The 11,650-nt window shown below is 33.2% G+C and overlaps 1 protein-coding gene across 3 annotated transcripts in view; it reads right to left on the reverse strand.

Annotated features, from left to right (window-relative positions):
- LOC100880189 (putative G-protein coupled receptor No18) overlaps positions 1-11,287 on the reverse strand; it is a 105,936-nt gene extending 94,649 nt beyond the window's left edge. For 2 of the 3 annotated variants that reach the window (XM_003702651.3, XM_076531739.1), the window contains exon 1: positions 10,906-11,287. The gene's annotated coding sequence lies outside the window, so the exon portion shown is untranslated. Of the gene's footprint in view, positions 1-10,901 lie in introns of all 3 variants that reach the window. The other variant, XM_076531741.1, reaches the window with a different exon arrangement.
- Positions 11,288-11,650: the final 363 nt, after the last annotated feature.

The raw sequence follows: 11,650 nt of genomic DNA on the forward strand, positions 1-11,650 counted from the left end.
GAATAAATTCCATTAATGGAGAACTAAAAGTTTTAGTAAAAAGCTAATGTCGTATATGAAACATCGATAAATAAGGTTTAAACAATATATTAAACAATTTAATAAATAATTTGTTCTTAATAAGAAAGAAGGATTCTTTAATCATATTTAGTTATCAAATATTAAATATTTAGGAATATTAGAAATTATTTGTAATCATTGAAATGTTTGCTTTTAAATATAATATTGGTGTTTGGTCAAATATTTATATTTCAATTATCCGGTTTGTAAATTACTGGATTACTAAATTAGTTTATGCATTTTTGAAATTTTTAAGCTTCTGAATTAACAAATTTCCATCTTTCTAAATTTAGAAATTTTCTAACTTTTAAGCTTCTAAATTACCAAATCTGTAAATTTCGTAATTTCGCAACTTTCAAATTACCACACTTAAAATTACTGGATTTCTAAACTTTCAAATTAACAACTATAGAAAATGTCTAAATTACTAAATTACCAAATTACCAAATTCCAAAATTTCTAAATTACCAAATTATCAAATCATCAAATCACCAAATAACCAAATTACCAAATTACCAAATTACCAAATTACAAAATTTCTAAATTACAAAATTTCTAAATTACCAAATTACCAAATTACCAAATCACCAAATAACCAAATTACCAAATTATCAAATCACCAAATTTCTAAATTACCAAATTACCAAATTACCAAATTACCAAATCCCCAAATCCCCAAATCCCCAAATCGCCAAATCCCCAAATTCCTAAATCCCCAAATTCCTAAATCCCCAAATTCCCAAATCGTTAAATCCCCAAATCCCCAAATCCCTAAATCCCTAAATCCCTAAATCCCTAAATTCCCAAATCCTCAAATTCCCAAATTCCCAAATCCTCAAATCCCCAAATCCCCAAATTCCCAAATCCCCAAATTCTAAAACCCCAAATCCCCAAATCCCCAAATCACCAAATTACCAAATTACAAAATTTCTAAATATCCAAATAGTCAAAATTGCAAACATCAGAACTAAATTCTTATATTTCTAAATTCTTCATCCTATCACCCACCTCATCGTATTCAGCCCATACCGACCATCACCCCTGAATTCAGCGACACACGACCTGTCCATCACCGTTCAATAAATAATTCAGCGAAGTGACCGAAATAAAAGATCACTAAAAAAGAATTGACCAAAAAGATCAGACAGCTAAAACAGTTTGGCAAATAAAAAGTAGAAGCAAAATTAGATTATCAAAAAAGTACAAACGAAAAAGATCACCAATTAATCCGTTTAACAAGGATAAACATCAAAACATAATATCAATAAAAGAACACCACGAGAAAATAACTAAATTCGAATAATTGTTGGTTAAACACTTTTTCCCTCGCCAGGGATACAACTTCCGTATTTTCTCCCCCAACGTGTTACGGCTGTTTCCTGAAGTTTCTAAGAAAATACAAAAACTACCCAACACTGCTGTTTCCTACATTACTCTAAGTGTTTTTAGTGGAGAAGTAATTACCATGTACTCCCTTTAAAGTGCGTTTAATATCACTCGAGAAATTTCCAACTTAAACTTCAACAGACCTGGTAGTCCATTTCTGTTCACGTCGCGACGTACAAAACTTCTGTGTACCTTCCAAATGACAAACAAAGGAAAAGATTGATGTCGGATCCGTGAATAAAGTTTTGCTAAATTAAGTACAGTTTAAGCTCCATGGAATCGCTTTTGCTGAGTATTTTAATTTGCGGTCAACAATGGGTTGCGATAATTCGAGTTACTGTTGGGTGTGAAGTTTAATAGAATCGGGTTCAATTTATACTGTTCGATTGCAACATTGTGTAAATTGAGGGACGTGTGTGGAATATTAGGTAGCTGGTATTGCATGGGGTTTAAAGTTGAAATGTACGATATTCATAAATATTTCAAAGATATTTCGATATTTTTGAATTCAGGGCATAGGGGTTTGGGGTACAGAGATTTGGAATTTAGAAATTTGGGATTAAGGGATTTGGGTTATTGGAATTTGGGAATTAGGAATTTGGAAGATAGGAATTTGGGATTTAGGGATTTGGAAGATAGGAATTTGGAACCTAGAAATTTGGGACATGGGGATTTGGGACATAGGGATTTGGGAATGTAAGGATTTGAGAATGTAGGGATTTGGGAATGGAGGGTTTTGGGGACGTAGGGATTTGGAAATGAAGGAATTTGGGAGTGAAGGGATGTGGGGACGTAGGGATTTGGAAATGAAGGAATTTGGGAGTGAAGGGATGTGGGGACGTAGGGATTTGGAAATGAAGGAATTTGGGAACGTAGGAATTTGGGAATGAAGGGATGTGGGGACGTAGGGATTTGGAAATGAAGGAATTTGGGGACATAGGAATTTGGGAATGAAGGGATGTGGAGACGTAGAGATTTGGAAATGAAGGGATGTGGGGACGTAGGAATTTGGGAATGAAGGGATGTGGGAACGTAGGGATTTGGAAATGAAGGGATGTGGGGACGTAGGGATTTGGAAATTTAGAAATTTGAAAACTTGATAATTTGGGAATTTAAGAATTTAACAATTTGACAATTTGACAACTTGACAAAATGCCAATTTGAAAATTTGAGAATTACAAAATCTAGAAATACACAAACTTGTAAATCATACAACTTCATACTTCAGAACTTTCACAATTTAAAACATTTAATATTTGAAGCATCATCCTAATGTCTATCGACCTCTATTACATTATTTTGATCTAAAATATAAAAATTCTCAGCAGACAGCTGATCGACGCAGATGTTCCTATTTTACGAGCGTTTTTTATCTGTAAAACCATCGGCTCCAGAAGCGTTACATTTCTTCCAAGTGGATCTTTTTTTTATAAAATTTATACAGTGGTATTCTGTAACGATCAGCTACAAAAAAAGCAACTGTGTGAGAGAAATACGTGATAAGGTTATGTATGAAGACATGTCCTTTTCTGATAGGTATGCAATGCGTGCATCCAACGCAAACGGCAAAATCCCTACAGTGACTGTAAAGGAAAAACCTCAAATATAATTTAATATTTTAGTGTTATTGATAAATTGCATTGTATTCTTCAAAATTTTATATATTTGAAAAAAGAAAATATTTGCAGTTATAATTTTTAGTTTCTTACGTTTGATTTCTTTATTTTTGGCACATTTGTTAATGTGGCTTTTAGAAAAAAGTACAATCAAGTTTTCAAATCTTAAAATTACAAAATTTACAAATTTTTAAATTGCCCTTCAAATTCTAAACTTCGAAATTCAATTAAAATTATTAAAAATTCCCAAAATTTTCTGCAACAGTAAAACTTAAATTTTCCAAAATTCTTACAATTCCAAATTCCCTAATCTCTACATCTCTAACATTCCAAATTTCGAAACTTACAATTTCCCAAATATTGAAATACAATTATTTCTAAATTTTGGAATTCTTAAATTTTGTAACTTGTTAAATGTCCAATTCTCCAATTCTGCGATTCTCAAATTGTCTCATCTCGAAATTGAAATAATTTCCGAATATTCATGTTCATTAACGCGGTAGGTGAAATATGTATAACGCGCCGGCATTATACCACCGAGTGTATATGAGACGCACTCTGCTGTACTCCAAAAGATTGAAATTCTAGAAAGCGCGGGTTCCAAGATTTCCATCGTGCTTACAAAAAACCCCGACATAAGGTAAGTAATTAAACTTTATATTTTCTATACTTTATAACAGAATATTCTTAAAAGCAGAAAACGGCTAATTACTTCTTTCGTTGAAACGTCAAACATCCAATTGCTTCATCACTTGGGAGTTCTAATCGTAAAAGAAGTACGCTTACTATACCAAAAAAGATTGTTTCTTAAAACACGTTGAAACCACAGTTTAGATAACACCATAACAGAGTCGCCACATAATTTAAAGTGTCGATATAACGTAGCAGTTTATCCGCGTGGCATGAATTATTACGCAGAGGTAGAACAAATAACCTTGCACCTCTTTAAACGTCTCACAGACCACACACTGTGATTACAAGTTAATGGAAAACAGCAAGTGGTTCCTAACTTTCATGATACTGTACGTTCAACGCTATATCCCACAAAATAAATATAAATCGTTCCATTTTTCACAGCTACCCTAAACGGCGTAGAAAGTTTCGAGCGCAAGCGCCACTCGCATCGAGAAGAAAAGGAATCATAACTCCGTGATCCTTTAATGTGTGCAAATCTCCTTCGTAGTCTCTAACAATAAGTATTCATAGAGAATTTAACGAGGCAATTCAAAGTGTACTTCGCTGGCAAAACTCCAGTGGTACTCACCGTGGAATCACACCGATAAAAGAAATCCCGTTGTTATCAAGATGTAGTTATCATTTGAACGGAAAGCACTTTCGCGCGCTTAGTCTCGGACCGGAAGTAACCCTTGTCGTGTTACACTTGAATGCGAATTTTTTATTTTTTAGATCATTTCTAGGTAAAAAACACTACTTTTTTTTAGGTTTCACTCAATTAAATCTTTTACCGCCATTTTCTTTACACTGAGAGCATCAAAACTCTTCAATAATCGTTTTACAAGCTTCTTATTTTGAATTGTAAAATTTGTTAAGACGGGTAAAATTATTTTACAAGGTTCTTATTTTGAATTGTAAAATTTGTTACGACGGGTAAAATTATTTTACAAGGTTCTTATTTTATATTATAATATTTATTGAGATGCTCGAAACTGTTTTACAGGACTCTTATTTGAAGTTATAAAATTTGTTACGATGGTCAAAACTGTTTTACCGGTTTCTTGTTTTAAAATATAGAATTTGTTACGGTGGTCAAAAACGTTTTACCAGCTTCTTATTTTAAGATATGAAATTTTTTGTATTGGTCAGAACCATTTTACAAGGTTCTTATTTTATTTTGTATAATATTTTAAGAGGGTTAAAATAATATTACAAATTTGTTATAGTAAAGTTATAAAATTTGTTACGGTGGTCAAAAACGTTTTACCAGCTCCTTATTTTAAGAAATAAAATTTATTATGGTGGACAAAACCATTTTACAAGGTTCTTATTTTATTTTGCAAAATTTGTTAAGAAAGTCGAAATGAAATTACAAGTTTGTTAATGTAAAGTTATAAAATTTGTTACGGTGGTCAAAACTGTTTCACCAGTTTCTTATTTTAAAATATAAAACTTGCTATAGTGATCAAAACCATTTTACAAGGTTCCTATTTTATTTTGTAAAATTAGCTAAGAAGATCAAAATTATATTATAAGTTTGTTATAGTAAAGTTATCAAATTTGTTGTAGCAGTCAAACACATTTTACAAGATAAAATTTAATTTCCTTCAAAATAAGAATTTAATGCATATATTGATTTTTAATATTTTTTATATTTAATCATTTGTAAACTCATCATTTAATTTCATTTCTAATTTCACTGCAAATGTGCATCTTACACTAGTAAGTACAATAAGCAATTATGGTCACCTAATCTATAATATTTTCGACACTCCAGTCAGAATAAATAACTAATGCAGTAATATAAACAAACTTGAAATCGCAGAAAAGACATAAAATGTCAAGAAAGAGGATTTTTTAAAAAATTCGTATTTTCTACCACGACACGAAAAGCCTCGAAATCCCAATTTATAATACTGTAAGGAAGCACGTCCCAGAAAAATGTGACAAAGTAAAGATTTATTTTGGAATGCACTCTTAAAAATCCTTAGTTCACAAGATTCTTAAACGATACACTCTTCCCGGCGAATTTATACCGTTTTGCATTGGGAATATCAAACAGCACCTCCCTTTTGCTTCTTTTAATTTTAACGCTTCCGCCGTGTTTCTGCAACGCTCATTTGCATTTTCCCTTACGTTACAAATTCACGCGTTGTGTAAATTCAGTATTAAATTTAAAGTGGATTCTCTTGTTTTTGAAATACATTCGCACTGTGTCTGACAGTGCATGTATTGATGCAATCGTTATTAATTTTCAATTAATTTTTGAACGACGCTTTCGTTTTAACGCTTCATTGATCGAGGAATATTCCGAGCAAACATTCGTGATTTGTTGCAGACGGACGATGAATGTAAACCACACGCGAGGTATTAATAATAATTGCGCCTAATAGGATCGATTCGTAGCTTGAATCTAATCGCTGCGATGAATATCTGATTGCGCGGTACCGATAAAAAATATTGGACCAACTTGACTTTCAACAGAATCATAAAATAATATTAACGAGAAGTGAAACATTATATACGTTACATTATAATATTTGTATATTTAAAAATAAATTTGATGTTCTTAATAGTAGATGGTAACCAAAATTACTGAAATATGTCCAAGCAAATACTTATCGAATACCCTCGAAAATGTCTGATGTAGCTTCGACATAAGCGTGCATGAAAATAACCCTTACCGCAAATTAATTAGAAAGTGCAAGTTTGATGGAAATGACCATATACATGCACTCTTCATTAATATTCTGAATACAAAATGGCTAGATTCTTGTTACAGCAAACAATACATTAACCAACTTACAACTTAGCTGTATCGATTACTATAACTGACAGCCAACAATTTTGTAACAAGGGTAATGAAATATGCATGTATATGGTCACTTTCGTTAAACTTGAAGCTCGAAGTTAATATTACATAAGTGCGGTTTCGCGGTGCTTTTATGACATCAAATTGTGTCGCTTGGTATTTATGTTCAGCGAACGGTCATCGTACGCTGAAACACACTGCCGGCCATTTTATATTAACTCTGTGGAGAACACATTCGGAAAGTGATAAATGATAAATTGTCGTGATTTATGATACTTGTTAATCATTATTTTATGTCAGTAGTGAATGCACAGTGTTTATTGGGGTGAAGTTTGTTTAATTTAAAAAATTTGGAAATTTTGGAATTTGGGAAGGTGAGGATTTGGGGATTTAGAGATTGGGGATTTAGGGATTGGGGATTTAGGGATTGGGGATTTAGGGATTGGGGATTTAGGGATTGGGGATTTAGGGATTGGGGATTTAGGGATTGGGGATTTAGGGATTGGGGATTTAGGGATTGGGGATTTAGGGATTGGGGATTTAGGGATTGGGGATTTAGGGATTGGGGATTTAGGGATCGGGGATTTAGAGATTTGGGGATTTGAAAATTTGGAAATCTTAGAATTTGGGGTTTGAGAACTTGGGGATTTGAGAAGTTGGAAATTTGGAAACTTGAGAATTTGGAGATTTGAGAATTTGAGGATTTGAAGATTTGAGGATTTGAGGATTTAAGAATTTAAGGATTTGAGGATGTGAGGATTTGAGAATTTAAAAATTTGACAACTTGACAATTTAACAATTTGACGACTTGACAACTTTACAAATAGGAAATTTGAAAATTTTGCAATATTTATGATTGTAAAAATTTGTGAATATAGAAACTCCAAATATAAATAATATATTAATGTATACATATGTTCTCAAATTCATGAATATATAAATTTATAGGTTTGAAGACCTCAAGTTAATTTTGAACAAAATCACAATTAACGCTTTACCAAAAATAAAACAAAGGAATCCAACGAATCCAGTTTCAGTCGAATTCGAGAAATCGGGAAACGAGTTCCGGTGAAAAGTCAGCGTGAAAGGAATGCTCGTCAAGTATCACCTTCGAGTGCAGAAATTAAAACGTATCGATCGTAGATTTTCAAGTGAACTCGCTTGTTTGCTGTTGAGCTTTGCCACAGAATTCTGACGACAAACTGTACCAGCATAATGGCCCATTAAACAGGGACTTTCTTCACCCACAAAAGATATCAGCAACTAGGAAGCAGAAAAAAGAATAGGGTGCACTCGGGTGAAACGTGGGTTTCCTTTGGCTAAGAACCAAGTGTAAGGGAACAGCTTTGCACCGACTGACTTCGATTTTAGAAAATCGTGTATACGAAGGTGGAGGTTTTTAAATTTTCAAGTTTTTAGCTTTCCGAATTCATGAATATGCAAATTGTCTTGTGTATGAACTTCTGGAATTTTACGTCTCTTCATTTGTAGCTTTCCAAGTATACAGATTTATTGTATTTTCGTGCTTCTGTGAAATGAAATTTGCTAATTAGAAAGTTGGGAATTGTTAGATTCTTAGATTTAAATTGGAATATTCTTAAATTATTGTGTTGGATTTATGGAGTTAGAAATTTTGGGATTTGCACATTTTTGAAGGTTTACATTTTTAAATGTACAAATTGTGGAAAGTGTAAATTTCCAAATTTTCAAATTTCTAAATTCCCAAAATCCTAAATTTGCAAATTTCCAATTTTCCAAATTTCCAAGTTTCTAAATTTCCAACTTTCCAAATTTCCAAATTTTCAGATTTCTAAATTTCCAATTTTCCAATTTTCCAAATATCCAAGTTTCCAAATTTCCAAATTTCCAAATTTCCAAATTTCCAAGTTTCTAAATTTCCAACTTTCCAAAATTCCAAATTTTCAGCTTACTAAATTTCCAATTTTCCAACTTTCCAAATTTCCAAATTTCTAAATTTCCAAGTTTCCAAATTACCAATCTTCCAACCTTCCAACCTTCCAAATTTCCAAATTTCTAAATTCCCAACTTCCTCAATATCCAAATTTCTAAATTCCCAACTTCCACAATTTCAAAATTTCTAAATTCCCAATTTCCTAAATTTTAAAATCTCTATGCTTGAGATTTCTAAGTTTTCAAATTCTCAAATTCCCAAATTTTCAAATTCCCAATCTCTTAAATTTGTCAAATTCCACAATTTCCATATTCTCAATCTTCCAACCCCACAAATCCCAATATTGCCAAATTTCTCAACTCCTAAACTTGAAAATGTGCTGTTCAAAATTTCCAAACAATGTATCAAACCTAACCTACAAATGAAGAGGCCATTTTCTCTTACACCGCCATTTTGTCCACCAAAGCCTTCTCTTCACTACAATACTTCTCATCTGAAAATACAAAATCTCTCCAAAAATATAATAAATGAAGTCAACATAATATTCTCAATAAAAAATTAATATCTAAAACCAAAGTATTAAAACCTTCCACTACAAAAATTGGTACAAATTCTTTCAAAACACAAATAACTTACAACGTTATAATTTCGTTCTGTCGCGCACCGTAGATTTGCAAGCTCTTTCACGCGCACCAATACCTCCTACAAAGAATATATTTTTTGAAACCACGACTTGCTTAAAATCTATTTTACGCCATGTTATGCATCCATTAACCGATAAATATTTTCTCTGAAAGTTGTATTAAATTATCAGCGGTTTTCGCTGCACATCAGTTCACGAATTTCGTTCCAGTTCATTGATCGGTGCGGTTGATAAACATTTTATATGAAGAATGTTAATAGAAAGTACATGCACATCTACTTACGTAGTCATTTACATGAAACTTTAAATTTTCAATTGACATCATTTTTATTTTGAATTACTTTTTAGTTGAATTATGTAGTTTTCGAGTGTTTGTACAAATATGTGAAATGAATGGACGAATATGTAAGATTAATATATGAATATGTAAAATTAATAGAGGATTATGTAAAATTAATAGGGCTTTTGTTTCCAAGTGAAACTTCTTCGTGAACTTTTTGTAAAACCATTTATATTGTTGCTTTTGTCATACATTAAGCTTTGTAGTTGAATTATGTAGTTTTCAAGTGTTTGTACAAATATGTTAAATGAAGAGACGAATATGTAAAATTAATAGACAAATTTGTGAAATTAATAGACGAATATGTAAAATTAATAGAGCTTTTGTTTCCAAGTGAAACTTCTTCATGAAGTTTTTGTAAAACCATTTATATTGTCGTTTTTGTCATACTTTAAGCTTCAGATTTATGTGCTACAAGCACTCATTCGCAATATTTTTGTGTCGACGAATCGTGCCTGACTTTTATGTAGTTTCAGACATTAAGAACCATCGCTTGATGTTCATCGTTTGTTGCAACTGACAAACATTTTGTTTTAAGAATATTAATGAAGGGCGTATGCTGCAATATTCTACGCATTTCAAGCTTTAAATTGATGTGGCATATATGCTATTTCCTGACACTTTTATGTCATGAAATCGCGACAGACTTTCGTACAGCTTGAAATATTACAAATTTCGATGCATATTGTTTATTGTAACTGACGTTTTATTTGAAAAACTTTGATCAGAGCATGTTGTCATTTTTATTGGGTTTTGAAGTTCAAATTGATGTGACGCTATTTCGTAATCAGCTTGCGTTATCAGATTGTGAAACGTGAAAGTTTTTATATTTTGAGACAGGTCGATTGGAAATTTATTTGGAAAAGTTATCAATTTGGGAATTTTTGGGATGTTGGGAAAGTGGGATTTTTGGAAGATGAGAATTTTTATTGCAAGTTTGGGATTTTAAGAATATGGAAATTTTTATCTGTGAGATAAAAATAACACAACTTAAAGAACGGCTTAGCAAAGCCATAATTACCTTCTTTAGAAATAAATAGTTCGTGACCGAATGTTGCAAATTATGAAAACCCTTAGACAACCCGTGTTTTGAAACGCACGCTTTAAAGCATGCACCCTAATATAGAAACCTTAATCCCCAGATTGAGGTTTTCATTGAAAATCTTGAAATTTTCTTGAAACCGTGCTTCGCTGAAGCCTTCCGGCAATGAAACGGTACCGCTATAATAGGCTATCAAAGACGATCCTTTTCACCATCCCCCCGAAAGAAACCAACAACGAAAACAAAAAACGAACGGTGTTCCATGTACGGAATCCCTGTACGATTGCAACGTTCTTGAAAATTCATCTGCCTTGAAGTAGAACACGTCCATATCCGTGGCGTGCGCAGAAAGAAAAGAGCTCTACTCCCTTTGATCTTATTCACGAATTTCTTCGTTCCTCCCCCGCACACGTACCTACCTAATTTACGTTCCACCGCTTCAACGCGTTTGCAGTCTTCCTCTTTGGCTTTGCGATCCTTTATTCCTGCGCTGAAACATCTCTGGCATGTTGTTTACCAAAACAACCATCCGATACTTCGAACTTTCTTCGACAAGACAAAATCGTTAATTACAATGCTACCTGGTGTCCACAGTGCACCGGTCTTTGATTCAACATTCGAATCTTGACAAGTCACCCGAAGCTCGAATTTTGCGGAAATTTAATTAACTCGCGAGTCGATTGATTTAAATTAGTGGAGTTCTTAATGAGGTGGTGTTTTTAATGAGATTCACAATGTTATTTTTTAGTAAGTTGTCACTTTGTTGGAGGAACGCGAGCGGCAGCCGTGTTTTCGGCACGGCGATCGCGCGCGTACTGAAAATCCCAGTAACCACCCCCATTGACGGCCACCCCCTTAACCGCCCCCGGATTCTAATACAGACACCAACCTGGACGAGTGTGTTGGCCTGTGTACGTGTGCACGCGCACATTCACACCCGGCTGACTCTGGGTTCCACGAAATTGTCGTCTTATCGGCTGCAAAACAACCCTTCGTTTCACGCTGATAGTGGCTGTGCGATTCTGATGCTCTTCAGGTATCACGAGTTGTTCGTGTCTTACTAATTGCATCGTAATGTCAACCTGAAAACTCGGTTGGAGCTTTGAAAAATTGTTATCGCCCTGGGTGAAGATTGCCACGTAATTTTTATTATTGTAAGGGTAG

Source organism: Megachile rotundata, chromosome 5 (assembly GCF_050947335.1).
Source record: "Megachile rotundata isolate GNS110a chromosome 5, iyMegRotu1, whole genome shotgun sequence".
Classification (NCBI taxonomy): Eukaryota; Metazoa; Arthropoda; class Insecta; order Hymenoptera; family Megachilidae; genus Megachile; species Megachile rotundata.